This window comes from Podarcis pityusensis (assembly GCF_964106645.2).
Source record: "Podarcis pityusensis genome assembly, chromosome: 9".
Lineage (NCBI taxonomy): Eukaryota > Metazoa > Chordata > Lepidosauria > Squamata > Lacertidae > Podarcis > Podarcis pityusensis.
This window is the reverse complement of record NC_138034.1, coordinates 21,716,448-21,735,635: the sequence shown is the minus strand read 5'-3', so window position 1 is coordinate 21,735,635 and position 19,188 is coordinate 21,716,448. Positions and strand designations below refer to the sequence as shown.

The following is a 19,188-nucleotide window of genomic DNA, read 5'->3' as shown; positions in this document are numbered from 1 at the left end:
AAGGGACCCCTGACCATTAGGTCCAATCGTGACCGACTCTGGGGTTGCGGTGCTCATCTCGCTTTATTGGCTGAGGGAGCTGGTGTGCAGCTTCCGGGTCATGTGGCCAGCATGACTAAGCCGCTTCTGGTGAACCAGAGCAGCACACGGAAACACCGTTTACCTTCCTGCCGGAGCGGTACCTATTTATCTACTTGCACTTTGACATGCTTTTGAACTGCTAGGTTGGCAGGAGCAGGGACCAAGCAATGGGAGCTCACCCCGTCGCGGGGATTCGAACCGCCAACCTTCTGATCGGCAAATCCTAGGCTCTGTTTGAAAATAATTGGTTGATGCTGGCAAGACTCTCCCAAGGCTTCCTACTTGATGTCACTTCCCTGTCTCAGCCACTTCCCCTTAAACAGAGCACCACATTACATATCATCGCTTCCATGAGGAATCACACCAGGAAAACTCAGGAGTGTATTACCAGTGGCTAGTGAGACAGTAAGTTAGCTGACACCCCTAAAATTCTAAAAGAAAGATATGATACCTTGCCTCCAAAACCAACCCAACTGCCTCCAAATTTTGACTGTGGAGAACACACAACTTGTACCATGAAAACGGGGAGGGAATGACTCACCATCCAAGGACCTTCAATGTGTAGCTGAGGTCAAGGGTCAGACTAGTTCCTTGGCTGGGGTGGGGAGACCAAGCTATATCTTATTGGGGACGCCATCCTATCTACACCCTCTGGTTCAAAGGGCACATCCCCTACAGTGCCTGCTTCCCTAGTCTCTCAGAAACCAAAGGCTACAAAATAAGGTGAGAGCCATCAGCCAGCCAGATCCTCCAGGGATGCAGAGCCTGCCACACTTGAGGCCTGGTCAGTTGGCTCTAGCTTTCAACAGAGACAACATCTCCGCTTGCTGCCTTAGCAGGGATGTGTGGAGCTGTCCATGGTACTGCACATTCACTGCTTACTACTTGAACTTGTAACACAAGGCACTTCTGCTGTTTATAAACATATTATGATATGTTGTGGGGAGGGGCAACTCCAGCATTTTAAAATGAGCATTGTGCATAGACATAAACAGATCTGCCAGAAGGTGTAGAAGCACATAGTATTGCTGCTTCGGATTATAACTGCTCCATTCCATTTACTGTTAAGTTCCTGTCGGGCCTTTAGCTAGCCAGTATTCTATGACTATTGAGCATACTCCGTCCTCATCGGGCTGTTATCTCCACCCTGTGGTTTTCCCCTTAAAGTTTCTTCTTCTTCAAACTGTTATGTTTCCCTCAGACCTGATGGTACTGCTCTCCTCTTGTGCATGGAGGCTGCACTTTTGGCTACCTACATAAGCAACAATATATCGTTGTCTCTTCTAGAAAAAGCTATGGGCCCCAAAATCTCGGTAGCTTTCTCGCTGAGGCTGTTATGCACAGTGAAGGGACTTACATGCTGTCTCCAGGGATATTCCAGCACTATGAAGAACTGCAAGAACAACTCCCTCTGCCTGCCTGCACACACACACACACACACACACACACACACAACTCCCCTGTAATGATGGAGAATTATTTCTGAAGGTGAAATGACTGCCTAATTTAAACAGCAGCATGTTCTAGGGAGGTTGATTCGGGGTATTTTCTGCTAGGAGCTTTCACTGATTTGGCTACTAATCCTGAAGCCTGTCAGGAAAAACAAAACTTCTCAGCTACATTTATGCTTGGTTAGTTCCCAAGGGCATTTTTAATACCTCCCTAATTAAAGGGATGCTTTACTAGTGTTCCTGCAGTTGCAGGTAATTGGCAATCACCAACTGCAGGGGTTTGATGAGGGGGTTTGTTAAACAAAAAAACAAAAAAAGATGGAAAAGGAAAAGGGGGGAAACAGTTCTCATCTGCCCCCATTATGTAGTTTAAATCCTTTAAAACTGATCTCATGTCTGTAAGAAATTCTTACTTGGGAAAGATTCGAGCAGACGAAGCAATCCATGAATCACTTGCACTGAAAAATTCAAGACTTTGATTTCCCAAAGGCTAGAAATTGTAAAGCTTAATCCCAGCAACATTACTCTAGGGAAAGTTAGTCTTAGGGTATTTAGTCTATTTGCTTTATAAATGCTGACAACACAGGCAGCAGAGAGACAGCAAAGCGGATTACAACGAGAAAGAAAACAACTTCATTTTGCTCCAAGCATGAAGGCCAAATTCAAGTTCTTACTGGCTTTTAATGCAAATTGGTTTTCATATATATATATATATATATATATATATATATGCACACTATTATCCTATATCAAGATCTTTATTGGAAGGTCTGAGGTTAATTGCACTCTGAACTACAATACCAAGTGCTTTTACCACTTGGTAATTTCACTGCATCACCTTCCTGTGCTTTTTTCAGTGAACAGTCTAAAATACTAATTTACTCCCTTGTTTGGACCAGTATTTTGTTGCTGTTGTTGAAGTACTATGGAAAATAGAAGGACGTGGGTGGTGCTGTGGTCTAAACCACTGAGCCTCTTTGTCTTGCTGATCAGAAGGTCAGCGGTTCAAATCCCTGCGACGGAGTGAGCTTCTGTTGGTCTGTCCCAGCTCCTGCCAACCTAGCATTTCGAAAGCATGCCAGTTCAAGTAGATAAATAGGTACTGCTGCAGTGGGAAGGTAAATGGCATTTCTGTGTGCTCTGGTTTCTGTCACGGTATTCCATTGCACCAGAAGCTGTTTAGTCATGCTGGCCACATGAGCCGGAAAGCTGTCTGTGGACAAACACCGGCTCCCTTGGCCTGAAAGCGAGATGAGCACCACAGCCCCATAGTCGCCTTTGACTGGACTTAACGGCCCAGAGGTCCTTTACATTTTGGGGTTTTTTTTTACTATGGATAATACTTAGGTCTTCTTAGACACACCTTAACTGGAACAGAATATACATATCTATTGCATCTCTACTACACAGGGATTCAGAAATACTTGAATACATTTTATTTATTTATTCAAGCATTTATATATCACTTTTCAGGTATTGCCATCTCCAAATAAGGATGCTTGAAGAATTCAATCTTTGCAATTTAAATATGAAACGACCTGATCTATGCCTTCTAGATTAATGCAAAAATTGAATATTATAGTTATTCCACAGTATTCTTTCCTAGCCTTCCAATACTGCTCTCGGCTCAAGAAATGTATCAAAATACATTTAGAATGGCATGTTTTGAGAGAAAGGATTATTATGGGTTTTGTTTGGTTTTAAAGCAAAGATTTATGTAGAAATAATACAGACTTATGGGAGAAAACCTGTGACTGTGGGATAGACTGCGAATCTCTGCTTCCAAAAAAAGAGAGGGGAAAGCCACACACACCACACACACATATTGGGAAAATATCAGGAGGTTGCTTGGGACAAACTACCACCAACACATAACACACTGTTTGTAAGATTTGCACTAGCTACCAATCTGCTACCAAGCCAAGTTCACATATAAGGCCCTATACATCTCAGGACCCGATTGCTTGGGAAGACTGCGTTATCTCTTAAACACTCAGTAGGTCACTGTGGTCTACAAAAAAAGCATCTCCTTCAAGTTCCAAACATCTCAGAAGTCCTCTCCACAGTAACTTGGAGCCAGGCTTTGAATGTGGCTGTGCCTATTCTGTGAAACAGCACTCCTACCAAAATACAACAGGTGCCCACTATCTGTGCTTTCCAGAAACAATTGAAGACTTTTTGCTCTGACAAACCTTCCCAGCTAGATGAATAGGTCTCTGCCATGGGTGACTAACTGGTGTTGCGTTTTTGCTTTTTTTAATCTGCTGCAATTCTCTGTATTGTTTCAAACCGGCATCGTTTTATTTGTTTTTATTGTATTCTGCACAGTGCCTTGAGACATATGTGGAAGGTGATAAAGAAATAAATAATGATCTGTCTCTCCACTTGACAGCACAGGGTCCCAGAGAAAACTCAAGGCGGGGGCAAGTGTGTCCCCATAAAAAGTTATTCTGATCTTTCTGGCTTTTGTACTTTGGCCCAACTCCATTCTTCCTTATGGTCCTCCTCACTTCCACTTTTGAACACCAGTGGCTACATCAAAAGTTACTGGTGGTCGCACTAAAAAACCAATGTCTCTAAAGGGATGAGGAATCCATGGCACTCCATATGTTGTTAGATTATGACTCTCATCATTGCTTTCCACTGGCCATCCTGGCTTAAGTTCAACAACATCTGCCAGGTCAAAGGGACACCAGCTCTGGTCTATAATATCTATGTAGGCTCAGGTTTTGCTGGATGAGGAAATGTATTTGCCGATTTGCAAAGAGCAAGCAAATTCTTTCTTGTTAATTACAGAACATAAACAAGGAGCTGCTGAGGTGGGGAGGAGAAATGGCTATAATGGCAGTGTCTGTCTTGTAACAGGGTTCCAGTTATGACAACCAAGTTATGCACTGATGGCGAGGCAATGCTTCCTTAAAACAGGTGAGATGGACCAGATACCTTCGCTGGTGTACCATTGTTACTGCCTTCTGTCTACTGGATGAATCCCATCTGCTTAAATTGTGTCTGGAGAGAAACTGCTTGAATGTTGAAACAAAAAATAAAAAAAAATCCTTCCAGTAGCAGCTTAGAGACCAACTAAGTTTGTTATTGGTACATAGCTGTCAGCTGTTTCCTTTTTTTAAGGGAAATTCCCTTATTCCGAATAGGATTCCTCGCAAGAAAAGGGGAAAGTTGACAGCTATGTATTGGTATGAGCTTTCATGTGCATGCTTGAATGTTGCCACTGAAGGAAATTTGAATTTTTGCAGCTGACTGAAAATAAGTCACCAAGAAGCAGAACAAATTGTCCTTGGTGTTCAACATATTTATGTAAACATACACTGCAAAAATATGTCTCTAGTGCTTGCTCCTTATCTTGTAAAAGGCTAGCCCTGGACCTTCCTCCTGGTTACAAGAAGTGGAGAATGCAAACTAATAGGGACTCTAATTACTCTGTGGTTGCTCCCATAAACCAAACAATAACAAAAAGGTATGGAAACTGAAGCAAACCCTTACACTGGCAATCCTAGCCTTATTTACTTGAGAGTAAGCCCCAGTGAGCGGGACGCAGGTGGCGCTGTGGGTTAAACCAATCAGAAGGTCGGCGGTTCGAATCCCTGCGACAGGGTGAGCTCTCGTTGCTCGGTCCCTGCTCCTGCCAACCTAGCAGTTTGAAAGCATGTCAAAGTGCAAGTAGATTAATAGGTACCGCTCCAGCGGGAAGGTAAACGGTGTTTCCGTGCGCTGCTCTGGTTCACCAGAAGCGGCTTAGTCATGCTGGCCACATGACCCGGAAGCTGTATGCCGGCTCCCTCGGCCAATAAAGCGAGATGAGCGCTGCAACCCCAGAGTTGGTCATGACTGGACGTAATGGTCAGGGTTCCCTTTTTCCTTTACTAAGCCCCAGTGAATTCAATAGGACTTCTGAGAAGGCATGGTTAGGATTGCACTGTGAGTCAATAACCGCATAGATTCATGACAGCCCATCCACTTTCTCAAATCAAAAAGCACCACACAGAACCACATGCCCATATCTCCAGAAACTCAACGGTTTTGCCCAAGTCCGTCTTGTTCTAATGAAGCTCTTTGCTCTGTCTAGTTGCCAAATCTACCTCCCCCTTCTAGTTAAAATGCAGGTGATTGAAATGAAAACAGAAGTGACATGGGATGATCAAAACCACCAATGACATGTCATAAAGTTTGGTGCCAACAAGTATGCTGCTCTAATTATGGTGGAATTTACTTCAGGCAATGGGCTGGAAGGTCTCACCTGCTAAACAGGAAGACATTTGGGAAACCATACTGTCCCGTGTATATTGAAAGCTGCCATCAATCTGAAAGTGGGTCACTTATTATGAAGAACAGCATTTTAAATAATGCTGTCTTTACCACTTAGCAGCTACGGTACATTCATGCTTCTGTGGTTTAGGTAAGCATTTTAAATTAGCAGCCATCATTGACTACAGCTCTCCAAGGGCTTCTCCCCCCCCCCCCCAATTTTTATTTAATTTTACTCTGGTTTTCAGAGGACAGTGGAATACTTAACAGCATTGCAGTGTCAATTTATAAAAGCAAGGAACATTAGTTTGTAGTAATTTAAGTGACTCTCTAGTGCTTTGTGTAAGGGCTACGTAGAATGGAAAAATAAATGGGAAAATAAATGCTGACGGAAGAATTTCTTAACTCAGCTCAACCCACTGGAATCAATTAGAGCCTCAGGGAAAAAAATTACTGTGAAATCCAATATTAATGCGAACTCCTTTCTGGTTTTCTCATAGAATGCAGAATAATGCAAGCTTGCACTGTAACAAAGCACTTGATTAGAAGCAAAATAATTTGTCTTATGCGTTAATTGAAATGTGATACGGGACTTTCCCCCCACCAAAAAATAACACATTGAAGACCTAGCCTTTTAGATGAAAAACGAAGTTCAGTAAATCTACAAACCTAAGAAACTGCAATTTGCTTTAGGCTTCCATTTGCACCTGTTCATAATTGTGATGGGACGATGAGCTGCTTGTGTGTAAAATCCTAGTCCCTCAGAGTTTGGTCAAGTTTGCAAACCTCTGTCTGTAACGGAGCCCCTTAAACATGGCTCCGTCAGTCGCTGGCAGATTCCGACAGTGGTTGCTTTCGGAATCGCTTCCAACATAAAAGCTCCTTAACGGAAACACGTCTTCTGGACTCTCTGCGTGACAGTTTCCGGCGAGGAGTGGGTGTCCCTACAGGAGGTCCTGAAACCTCCCCACTGTTTTCGCTGGAAGTGTCTCTGAGCCATCCCTCCAGCTCCCTTTCCCTCAGCTCAGCTCCTCTCCCCCTACTGGTTCCCTCTTCAGCTGCTGAGTCTCTCCCAACCTGTGTGAGCCCTTTCACTTCCCTTCCTTCCGATGGCAGTTCCCTGACATCCACCTCCCCTCCAGGGCCCCCTTCATCCCCTCTCGCCCCCTCCTCTACGGGCGGTGAGGAGGCAAAACCCCGGAATGAACTTCCTTCATCTTCCGATGTCCCGAACACTTCTCTCCACCTGTTGCGGTTCCTGGTCTCGAAGTACTCCTCCTCCTCAGAGTCCATCTCCCCTTCCCCTTCCGATTCCGAGAATCCTTCCAACTCCTCCTCCTCATCGGTGGTCCCAAAGTATTCCCTCCGGAACCTCTCCACAGGCTGAGGTTTCCTTGGGAACCTTTGATGGAACGTTTCTATCAATACCTCGTCATTGATATCTTCTGCCATTACCCAAGTGTTTTCTGACTCCGGTTCTCCTTCCCACGCTACCAAATACTCCACCTGATCCCCCTTCCATCTGGCGTCGAGGATTTCTGCCACATGGCTGCTGCATTCCCTTTCTTCTATGACCGGTCCCCGAGTGGCCATCCCTTCTCGTCCCCCCTCATACGGTGACAGTAACGACCTGTGAAATACTGGGTGCAGTTTCATGTGGTTGGGTAACCGGAGCCTGAAAGCCACTGGGTTGACCTGTTGAATGACCTCAAAGGGACCCAATCTCCTGGGTCTTAATTTCTTACAACCTCCTTTGAACGGCAACCCTTGGGTTGACAGCCACACCCTATCTCCCACCCTTATGGTTTCACCTTCCCTTCGGTTCTTGTCTGCCTGCCTCTTGTATTCTTCCTTCGCCCTTTCTAAGTTGAGTTGGAGCTGACGATGGATTGCTTCCATTTCTTCTACAAAATGCTCGGCTGCCGGGACACCCCATCTCTCCCCTTCTCCCCCTGGGAAAGCCCTGGGATGACACCCATAATTACCCAAGAAGGGGCTCATCCCTGTGGACACATTCTCGGCATTGTTGTAGGCAAATTCCGCCAGCGCCAACTTTTCTACCCAGTCATTCTCTCTGTCATTGACATAACACCTCAGGTATTGCTGGAGGACCCAGTTTGCTCTTTCCGCCTGCCCGTTGGTTTCAGGGTGCCGGGCAGTCGAAAAGTTGACCTCCACCTGCAGTAAGCTCATGAGCTTCCTCCAGAACCTGGAAGTAAATTGTTTTCCTGGGTCTGAGACCACCCTCAATGGCACCCCGTGCAACCTAAAAATGTGTTCTACAAATAACTTCGCTGTCTCTTCCGCCGTGACTGCATGCGAGCAGGCTACAAAGTGGCACATCTTTGTTAGTAGGTCTACCACCACCATGATGTCTGTTTTCCCCTTGGACTTCGGCAGATCAGTCATAAAATCTATCGACACTGCCTCCCAAGGTCGTTCTGGGGTTGGTAAGGGTTCTAATAGCCCCGCCGGTGCCCGCCTCTCCCCTTTGGCTCGCTGGCATTGCTCACACCCTCTTACATACTCCCGTACATCTTCCCTCACCTTAGGCCACCAAAATTCCCTGGTGACCAACCACATGGTTTTGTGTTGTCCAAAATGCCCCGCCGTGGGGCTGTCGTGCAACTGCTTGAGTACCCTCCCCCTTAAGTCTCCTTCAGGGATATACAGTGCCCCTTTGTAATACAAAGCTCCATTTCTTTCCTCGAAACCCCCTGGTTCCTCTCCCTCACCCCTAAGACCTCTGAGCTTATTCTGGGCGTATTCATCATTCTCTGTTTCCTCTACCAGTTCTCTTTGTCCCACCAATGCCGCCCCACACACCCAGCGGTCCTCTGGAATGACATGTCTCTCTTCTGGTGCTCCCTCCCCCTCCAAATATTCAGGTTTGCGTGAGAGAGCGTCCGCCCTAATGTTCTCTGGGCCTGGCACGTAACAAATCTCAAAGTTAAATTTGGAGAACTCCTGGGCCCATCTCACTTGCCGTTGGTTGAGCACTCGTGCCGTCCTCCAATACTCTAGGTTCTTGTGGTCAGTGCACACTTGCACCTTATGTTGTGCGCCAATTAGCAGGTGCCTCCATCTCCGGAACGCCTCATGAATGGCTAGTAGTTCTCGGTCATACACCGTGTAGTTCCTCTCGGATTTGTTCAGTTTTCGCGAAAAAAAGGCACACGGTCTCCACTCTGACTCCTCCTTCCCTGGCTGCAGAAGCACCGCCCCAATAGCTCTGTCTGATGCGTCAGTTTCCACTCTCATCGGTTTTTGTAAATCCACATGCAGGAGTTGTTGTTCCGAGGCGAAGGCCCTTTTTAGTTCCTCAAATGCTCGCTCCGCCTCCTCAGTCCAAACGAACTTCTTCTTACTGCTGAGACAGTCCGTAATGGGCGCCGTCAGGTGGGCAAAGTTTCGGATGAACTTACGATAGAAGTTCCCAAATCCTAGGAACCTCTGCACATCCTTCCTTGTTTTGGGTGTTTTCCATTCCAGCACCGCCTGGACCTTGCCGGGATCCATGGCCAATCCCTTGTCTGACAGGCGATACCCCAGGAATTCCACCTCCTTGGTATGAAACTGACACTTCTCCAGTTTCACCCACAGCTGGTTGGCTTGCAGCCTGCTCAACACTTCTCTGACGTCTCTCACATGCTGCTCCTCATTCTCAGAATACACCAACACGTCGTCTAAGAAGGCCACACAATTCTTGTAAAGCAAAGGCCCCAGGACGTGGTTCATAAACGATTGAAAGCACGCGGAGCCTCCTTGTAGGCCGAAGGGCATAACTAAATATTCAAATGCCCCCAAAGGGGTGAACATGGTGGTTTTCCATTCATCCCCCTTCCTTATTCGTATCAGGTTGTACGCCCCCCTTAGGTCCAGTTTAGTAAAAATCTTTCCCTTCCTGACCCTTGTCAAAATGTCGTCAATCCTGGGCATAGGGAAAGCCACTGGTTCTGACACTGCATTTAAGGCCCTGAAGTCACACACAAGCCTCGGCTTGTTCGTGTTTTTTTTATCCACAAAAAACACTGGGCTGCCCCCCACCGCCCTGGACTCTCTGATGAACCCTCTCTTCAGGTTCTTGTCAATGAACTCTCTTAGCTCCTGCATCTCTCTGTCTGACATGGCGTACAGCTTGCCTACAGGGAGCTGTGCCCCAGGGAGTAAATTGATTTGACAGTCAAAGGGTCTATGCGGGGGTAGTTGGTCAGCTTCCCTTTCGCTGAAGACGTCGCGGAGATCTGCGTATTGTCGTGGTACCTTCACGTTCTCCGTTACTTCAGTCCCTGCTAGGGTGGCTTGGGCCCCTGCCAAACCCTTTCCCTCTTTGCAGTGTTCTAAGCAATGTGCTGAACCAAAAGAAACCACTCTCTGATGCCAGCCCACCAGCGGATCATGTAACGCTAGCCAGCTCATCCCCAATATAATGGGAGCTCCTCCCAAGGTGGCCACATTAAACGCTATCAGTTCGGTGTGCCTTGCCACCTTCATTATCATTGGGACGGTCTGCAAGCTGACTTCTCCTCCCAACAGCTCCCTGCCATCGATCGTGGTCACCTGCAGGGGGTTGCTTAAAGGGATCGTCTGTATCTGGTGTTCAGCTGCAAACTCTTTGCTCATGAAATTGCAGGAGCTGCCTGAGTCCAACAGCGCCTTTATCTTTAGAGGGTGTCCGTTTGGCAGCTCTAGCGCCACTTCTATCACTAGGGCGGGTTTAGGAGGTTCTGGCGTGGGCACTTTCACTGCTCTTTGGCCTGGCTGCTGTGCCCCGACGGTGGCAGCCAGGCGTTGGCTTTTACTTGCTTCGGTATTTCTTCCTCTCTTCCCTCCACAGCTCCTACCATCCCTTGCCATTCCTTCCTCTGGGGGCAGACTCTGGCAAAGTGACCTGGCTGTTGGCAGAGATAGCATTTCCGGGCGCCTTTTCCCTCCTTCTTTCCCCCCTCACTGGGCTTTGAAACTGCGCGCGCGCGCGCTGTTCCGATTTCCATCGGCTCTGCCGGCGGGAAAGTTGGCTCTGGAATGTCTGGAATGCGGAACTCCTTCCAACGTTCCCCCTTCCCTTCCCGCCTCTCCAATGCTCTCGCCTCCTGGCGCGCTCCTATGGTCAGCGCTGATTTGGTCAGCTGGTCCATAGACTCCGCCCTGGGCGCCCGGGAAAGTTCGTCTTTCACAGCCGAAGAAAGCCCTTCTTCAAAGAGCATTTGAATGGGTTCCGCCGATAGATCCCACCCCAATTTATGGATCAACATGGTGAACTCAGTCCAGTACTCACGGACAGATCGGCTCCCCTGTTTGCAAGCCATTAACTGTCTGCGGACCACTCCCTGTTCAATATCGCTGGAAAACATCAGATCCATGGCGCGAAAGAACTTCATCGTGTCCTTTAGGACGTCACTATTCGCTGCCATCAGGGGTCTAACCCAGTCTCTCGCCCCCTTTTCAAGATGCCCAATCACGAAAGCCACTCGTGATTCCTCGTCAGGGAATTCATCAAACTGCAGATTGAGGGCATATTGCATCTCTGTCCGAAAGCCATGATAGTCTTTGGGCTCCCCCCCAAACTTCTGCACCAATCCTGGTACCTTTCTGACGAGCTGGGTGTCTTTCCCCTTTTTGTCTGCATCCTGAGCCCTCCTCTCCTCAAGCCTCGCCGTCTGCAGCGCTAGCTGGACCTCCAACACCCGGTACCTTTCTTCCAGGCTTGGACCCGCTCCAGCTCCTGCTTCTCCGGTTCCGGCTGGGTTGCTCATGATGCCTTCTCCTGCACAAGCTGCTCACGAAGACTGTCGGAATGCTGTGATGGGACGATGAGCTGCTTGTGTGTAAAATCCTAGTCCCTCAGAGTTTGGTCAAGTTTGCAAACCTCTGTCTGTAACGGAGCCCCTTAAACATGGCTCCGTCAGTCGCTGGCAGATTCCGACAGTGGTTGCTTTCGGAGTCGCTTCCAACATAAAAGCTCCTTAACGGAAACACGTCTTCTGGACTCTCTGCGTGACAGTTTCCGGCGAGGAGTGGGTGTCCCTACAGGAGGTCCTGAAACCTCCCCACTGTTTTCGCTGGAAGTGTCTCTGAGCCATCCCTCCAGCTCCCTTTCCCTCAGCTCAGCTCCTCTCCCCCTACTGGTTCCCTCTTCAGCTGCTGAGTCTCTCCCAACCTGTGTGAGCCCTTTCACTTCCCTTCCTTCCGATGGCAGTTCCCTGACAATAATGTAAAATTACACATAGGCTCACAAAAGAGATTGCCCCGTGTATAAGAAATGGAGTGCATTATGTAAATATACAGAGCGAAAGTTTGGGCAATATTGTATTATATTTCAAGTGATATTTCTGGTGCTTGAAACAGCCCATTTTTTTCTTGAGTCACTCAGTGCATTGTGGGTACATGCTTTGTATTTGTTTATATTTACATTTAGTTTTAGTGGGCGAAGTCTCACTTTCAATTTATATGAAATCCATGTGACCATTTTACAATTTGTGCAAGCCAATAATATTAGCTGGCTGTGCAAGTTAATTGAAAGAGATGTGTTTGAATTGAGCTTGGGAAGCAAATTCTTTATTCTGGCTCCGTACTGGGATACGCTAGCAGATTAGTTATGCATTTGCTGAAATCTCAATGATTTCTGAAATGTCAAGTTCCTTAACAAAATGCACCCCCCCCCCCCGTTTAGAAATATGACTCAGTTTTTCTAGAATATTCTTGTTGTGGTAGAAAGCATTAATTGCAATTTTAAGTCCTCATCTGCTCTATACTTTTAAAGCAGTATCATACCTTTTCAAAACAGTCATGGCTTCCTAGGAAGTGTGATTTGTGAAAGGCTCTGAGAGTTGCTAGGAGACCCCTATTCCCAGAGTGGTTTAACAATTAATGCCACTTACTGGGGAACTCTGGGAAAATGCCCAATATTTAATTTCCAGGTTCCTCACAATTCCTGTTTTTGGCCTTGAGGCTGTGGGGATCTCAGAAACATGGAACTGTTACATTTAAGCTTCCTTAAATGCATCTAGTCCAACCCCTGCATGAATCTGAGCTAAAGCATCCATGGCAGATGGCTATCCAACCTCTGCTTAAAAACCTCCAAAGAAAGAGAGTCCACAACCTCTCATGGGAGTCTGTTCCACTGTCAAACAGCTCCTACTGCCAGAATGTTTTTCCGAATTCTTAGTGAGAATCTCCTTTCTTGTAACTTGAAACCATTGGTTTGAGTCTTACCCTCCAGAGGAGAGAAAACAATCATGCTCCCTCTTCCATGTGGAAAGCCCCTAAGAAATTTGAAGATGGCTGTAATATCTCCTCTCGGTCTCCTCTTTTCCAGGCTAAATATACCCAGCTGCTTCAAGTGCTCCTCATAAGGCTTAGTTTCCAGACCCTTGATCATCTTGGTTGCCCTCCTCTGCACACGTTCCAGCTTGTCAACATCCTTCTTATCTTGTGGTGTCCAGAACTGGAAACGGTATTCCAGTTGTAGTCTGACTAAGGCAGAATAGAGTGGTACTATTACTTCCCTTGATCTGGACACTATACTTCTGTTGATGCAGCCTAGAATAGCGTTAGCTTTTTTTTGCTGCTGCATCACACTGTTGACTCATGTTAAGCTTGTGGACCACCAAGACCCCTAGATCCTTTTCACATGTACTGCTAGTAAGCCAGATGTCCTCCATCCTATATTTGTGCATCTGGCTCTTCCTGCCTAAGTGCAGAACCTTAAATTTGTCAGTATTGGAAATATGATAAGCATCCCCTCAATTCCTCCAACCAAGTCATTTATAAAGACGTTGAACAACAGGCCCAGGACAGAACCCTGCAGCACCCCACTTGTCACTTTTTTCCAGGATAATGAGGAACCATTAATGAGTGCTCTTTGGGTTCATTCAGTCAACCAGCTACAAATCCACATAACAGTTACCTCATTCAATCCATATTTTACCAGCTTCCTCACAAGAATATGATGGGGTACTTTGTCAAAAGCCTTATGGAAATCAAGATATACTATGTCCACATTTCCCTCATCCACCAAGTTTGTAATTCCATCAAAAGAAGAGATCAGATTGGTCTGGCATGATTTATTTCTGAGAAACCCATGTTGGGTCTTAGTAATCACAGCATCCTTTTCTAAATGCTCACAGACCAACTGTTGAATTATCTGTTTTAGGACCTTCCCTGATATTGATGTCAAGCTCACTGGTTGGTAGTTACCTGGGTCTTCCTTTTCCCCTTTTTGAAGATGGGGACAATATTGGTCCACCTCCAGTCTGTAGGGACCTCATCTGTTCTCCAAGAATTCTCAAAGATAATAGACAAAGGGTCTGAAATTACATCTACAAGTTCCTTCAGTATCCTTGGATGCAGCTCATCAGGCCCTGGAGATTTGAATTCATTTAAAGTAGCTAGGTGTTTCCTTACTACCTTTTTCCTATCTTGGGCTACAGCTCCCTCCTTACCTCATTTATTCTGTTATCATCAGGTTGGGCATCAATTTACTTTTGGGTGAAGACAGAGGCAAAGTAAGTGTTGAGTAGTTCCGCCTTTTCTCTGTCACCCAATAGTATTTCTCTATCTTCCCCACGCAGAGAACCTACCACTTGCTTGTTCTTCCTCTTACTTTGGACATAGCCGAAGAAACCTTTATTATTTTTAACCTCTCTTGCAAGCCTGAGCTCATTCTGAGCTTTAGCCAGCCTGACTTTCTCCCTGCAAATGTAGGCTACTTGTGTATATTCCTCCTTTGTGGTTTACCCTTTCTTCCATTTCTTATATGTGTCCTTCTTAACTCTCAGCTCATCTGTAAGCTTCTTTATGCAGCCACACTGGTTTGCTCCAATTTTTCTTTCTTGTTGATATTGTCTGCATTAGGGTCTTCAATGTTTCTCCTTTTAGAAACTCCCAATCTTTTTGGACTCCCTTCTCTTTGAGTATTTCTGACCATGGGATCACACCCAGTAGGTCTTTAAGCTTTTTTAAATTGGCCTTCTTAAAGTCCAGAGTGCATGTCTGACCACGCTCAGTTTTCCCTTGCCTCTTTATCCTGAAACCCAGGAGAACATGATCACTTCCTCCTCAGTTTCCAAGTACTTTCACTTCATCGATCAGATCCTCCCTATTGGTGAGGACCAGATCCGAGATTGATGACCCCCTTGTTAGTTCTTTTAACTTCTGGGAAATGAAATTGCCAGTGAGGCAATGGAGGAATTTGTCAGACCTTACACGCTTGGCAGAGTTTGAGTTCCAACAGATATCAAGGAAGTTGAAGTCCATGATTATTATCTCTCTCTTTTTTGAATGTATGAGCAAGGCAGATTCAAATATCCTTTAAAATAATGATGATGAAATAGAGAAAGGGTGGCTACATTCCAAAATAAAGATAAAAAGCAGTAACTGATTAGCTAATCCATGCACTTAGATCCTAAAGTCATTTTTCAATACACTACAGGTAGTATTATCTTGCTTGCCCCTAAAATCCTGAGTGGAAAAGGGCAGAGGTCCCCTTGGCCAAAGAAAGGGAGTGCTAAATGTATATACATCTATAATCAATAATGTTGGCTACAGCTGTATGCCTCATCTCTGTTATGCATTGCTCTCACTTAGACCAGGAATAGGCAAACTCGGCTCTCCAGATGTTTTGGGACTATAACTCCCATCATCCCTAGCTAAGAGGACCAGTGGTTGAGTTTGCATATGCCTGACTTAGACCTTAGAAGTATTTCTTAACATAAATTTCATGGCTTAGCTATGTGGCTTATCTGAAATCTAGGGCAACTGTTTCCAAAAGTCGGTAAGAACAGAAGTCAAGATGAGGCAAACATCTTACTAGGCGCCTTTGTCATTTGTACCAGACTGTTTATTATGGTAAGGCATCAGAGCAAACAATGCAAAAACATTCTGCTTTTGCTGGGCACAAAGATCTTCCTGATCTTGCAAGGTGCAAGAACAAGGACTTGAAAACAAGTGGCACAGGCAAAATGCAGGCAGAGAACATGCCCTCGGTGACAAAAGCCTATCCTGAAGCCTACAGTATGTAAAGTATGTAACTCAAGGTGAAAACAGTCAGAATAATGATACATAATATACACATGTTGAGGTCCTCTATCTCGAAGTACCTGTTGTGAACATCTTTTCTGTAGCATTTCTTTTCTGTGGCAAAGATATCTTGTTTTTCCCCAGCAAAGTTTCATAACCATCACTGCTGCACTGATTGATTCACTAGAAGATAACTACCAAGCTTAAAACTTCAGACATGGAGTGGAAGATAGAAGCAGATCCCTCTTGACTAGTGCTTAATTAACAGGCACAACATTTCAAGACACAACATTATATGCAAAATACCCTATTTTTTGTGGTGATGTGTGTGTGTATGGGGGAAGGAGGTTCTTACATTTTGCAGAAATAGTAATATCCACTGATATTATTTCTTTTCCTCTCAGACATTCTATGTAGGATCTGGCAACTGTGTCCAAAGATGGCCCACTTGAGCAGGGCTTGTTTCAGGGGGAACTCACAGGAACTCAGTTCCAGCACCTCTCAGGTGGGTGCCATTGCCATTCTACTAGAAAGAGGGAGGCGTTCATAGTGGTTCTGGCACCTCTTTTTCTAGAAAATGGCAGTGCGCTTGGGGATTGTAGGTGGCGGCAGTGTTTTGGCAGAGATCTGGATTTCTGAAGGAAAAGGCAGGTTGGCTTTTCTGTTACCGATAATAACTAGAAAGAGAACCCTGAATAAGTTCACAAAGTTAGAATTCAAATCCCCAAACCCCAATATATCTACTGTGGCAAAAAGGAAACTGATGTATGTCCCTGTGCCTTGGTTTTCCTGAGTTACATATGTTTTACCACTGAGATATTCAACAGATTGAAAGAGATTATTTTACTGCTTCATTTACATTTCTAACAGGATCTTTATCCTAAATTATGCTGATTGAGAACTGTAGAATCTAAAATGGATATTGTCAAGGCTGCCTCAAGTCTCAGCTCACAAAAGACCAACGCCTATCTCTTCTTATATACAAAAGTGTTTATTGCAGTTCATTGTTTGCTTCACATCCGAGGCGCGCAGCCCTACGTCTGCTAGGCTTAGACCGCTGAAGTCCCCTCTGAATCCGTCCCTCCCCTGCACCAGTTTAAGAGGCTTGCGCTGCTCCACCTCTTTCTCTCTTTCCTTTTCCGCAGGGTCTTTCTGCCCGCTGGGGTTTCGCCCCTCCTGGATTCCTCTGACGCGGAATCAGACTGCTCTTGCCCCCTCCTGCGGGCTTTGGGACCTGGCCCCTCCTCCGGGCTCCCTGTACTTCCGCGCGCCTCTACAGTTGAACTTGGCGCGCGCGCCCAACCTCTAACCTTCCTTTTAACAGCTACACTACTCCCTTCACTACTCCCCTCCCCTTCCGGGAGGGTGGCTTGCTCCGACCTCCCTCCTTTCTCTGCTGCCGGAGCCGCTTCCCCTGATACACTGAAAGCTCCACCCCCTTCGCTGCACTCTGGCGGGGAGGCTGGTCCTGACGCCCAGCTGCCACTTTGGGATCCCCCGCTGGCCCCCTGCTCCTGACACGTCCCCCCTGGGGCTCCCCTGGCCTTGACCACCGGCGCCCCCTTCTGGGAATCCTCTGATTCGCTGGAAAGACTCATGGAATCTCTTGAGTCATTGTCATCCTCTTCCTCGCTGTCCTGGGATTCATCCCCATCGCTCTCCATCTCCTGCCTACCCTGTGCCTCTGTCCCTGAACCCCTGACAGATATATATATATATATATATATATATATATATATATATATATCTCACAAGTGGAGCATCTTACATACTAAGATGCTAGTTTCCAGGCCCACAAATGAGATTTGTTTGTAGATGCTAATATAATAAGATTAATAAATTTAAAACCCACATATGTTTAATGATAGAAGAGGTTCTAACATATTTAAGAATGAGCTTTTCATTACATCCATGAATCTCTGACATCTTTATACTTTTTATAGTCTTTGAGTAAACAATTATCTACATCGTACTTAGTCAGTTCAGTTCCAATACTGATAGAATTTAACCCTCTACCCCACAACAGCTATAAACAAAGCCAAAAATCCCTTAACTGCAATACATCTATCTGTTGACAAGGTGTAATGGGTATTAGAGAATAACAAGTGGGCTTGGTGATCCAAGAAGTCTGTACACTACTGCTTAAGAGAGGAATCCAGACTTCCAATCTGTTGTAGTAGAGTAGGCATCCCCAAGCGTGGCCCTCCAGATGTTTTGGGACTACAACTCCCATCATCCCTAGCTAACAAGACCAGTGGTCAGGGATGATGGGAACTGTATTCTCAAAGTATCTGGAGGGCCAAGTTTGGGGATGCCTGCACCAGAGGGAGGTTTGATGAGGCAAAGGCATTGTTCCAGCCAGTTCACCCTGAGTATGTCTTGCTGTGCCGGCAAGGAATCTCAGTTGGCAAGGAAACCTCAGAATTGAGGTTTTTACTCTGACCCCCGAAAGCAAGAGTTGGCAAAAGTTTCTGCTTGAGATAGTCCAGAACAAGGAGGGGCTGAGCTGATTCAACCCTGTGTAACCCTGTACAAGTCACCATTTCTGAAATGCATTTGAGCAGGTCTATTGCAACAACTTGTTAAAAAAAAAAAACCCACAATCCTCACATTATGTAGGATTGTGCAATAAATGTTCAAAATGCCCACTAAAACTTTGCCCTGAGAAAAGAGTAACCTGTCTTGGTTTTCTTGGTTCTTTTTATTTATTTATTTTTAAAAAAATATGTCATGGAAAATATCAAAGCAGTTCAAAGTAATATCAACGTATAATAAAAAGACATAAAAATTTAAAACCAGAAACCATCAGCTAACAAATACGGAAAGCTGTTTTCTTAATTGCCTGCAGAAGCCTGGCAGCACAAGACTGGTTTTGCTCTGTTTTGTTTCTGAGCAACGAATGTTTCAGCAGAAGTACTCTGAATGTGAATGTTGAAGGTCACACTTGAAGCAACAGTGGGATGCAACAGTGGGAGATTCATTTATTTGGTTTTAATGGCACAGAAGGGCGGGGCCTGACAGCAAAAGCGGCTCATAAGCAGAGGGTGCAAAAATCTTCCTACATAGCAACCGGGGAGGGATATTTGGATCGATGCCAGACCACAGAGAAAAAGGATTAGACACTTCTACTTTGCACAATGGCCTGAATGGAAACTGAGGGACTCTGAGGCATATAAAAGGAGATCCAAATGTTATCCTCCAACATTGCGTCTACTTAGGCCTTCGGACTTATATAATGAGCTATAAAGATGATTATTGCGTGGACAGGCGGAGTCCCCAGATCCTGCGCGGTCCCCCCGTCATGTGGAATAACGATTCATGACAACATGCTATGGGATTAAATTGGCCACAACTTTATTAAATTTCAAATGTG

The 19,188-nt window shown here is 45.7% G+C and overlaps 1 protein-coding gene across 2 annotated transcripts in view; it reads right to left on the bottom strand.

Annotated features, from left to right (window-relative positions):
• SGCZ (sarcoglycan zeta) overlaps positions 1-19,188 on the bottom strand; it is a 565,518-nt gene that overhangs the window by 164,960 nt on the left and 381,370 nt on the right. The window lies entirely within an intron of this gene.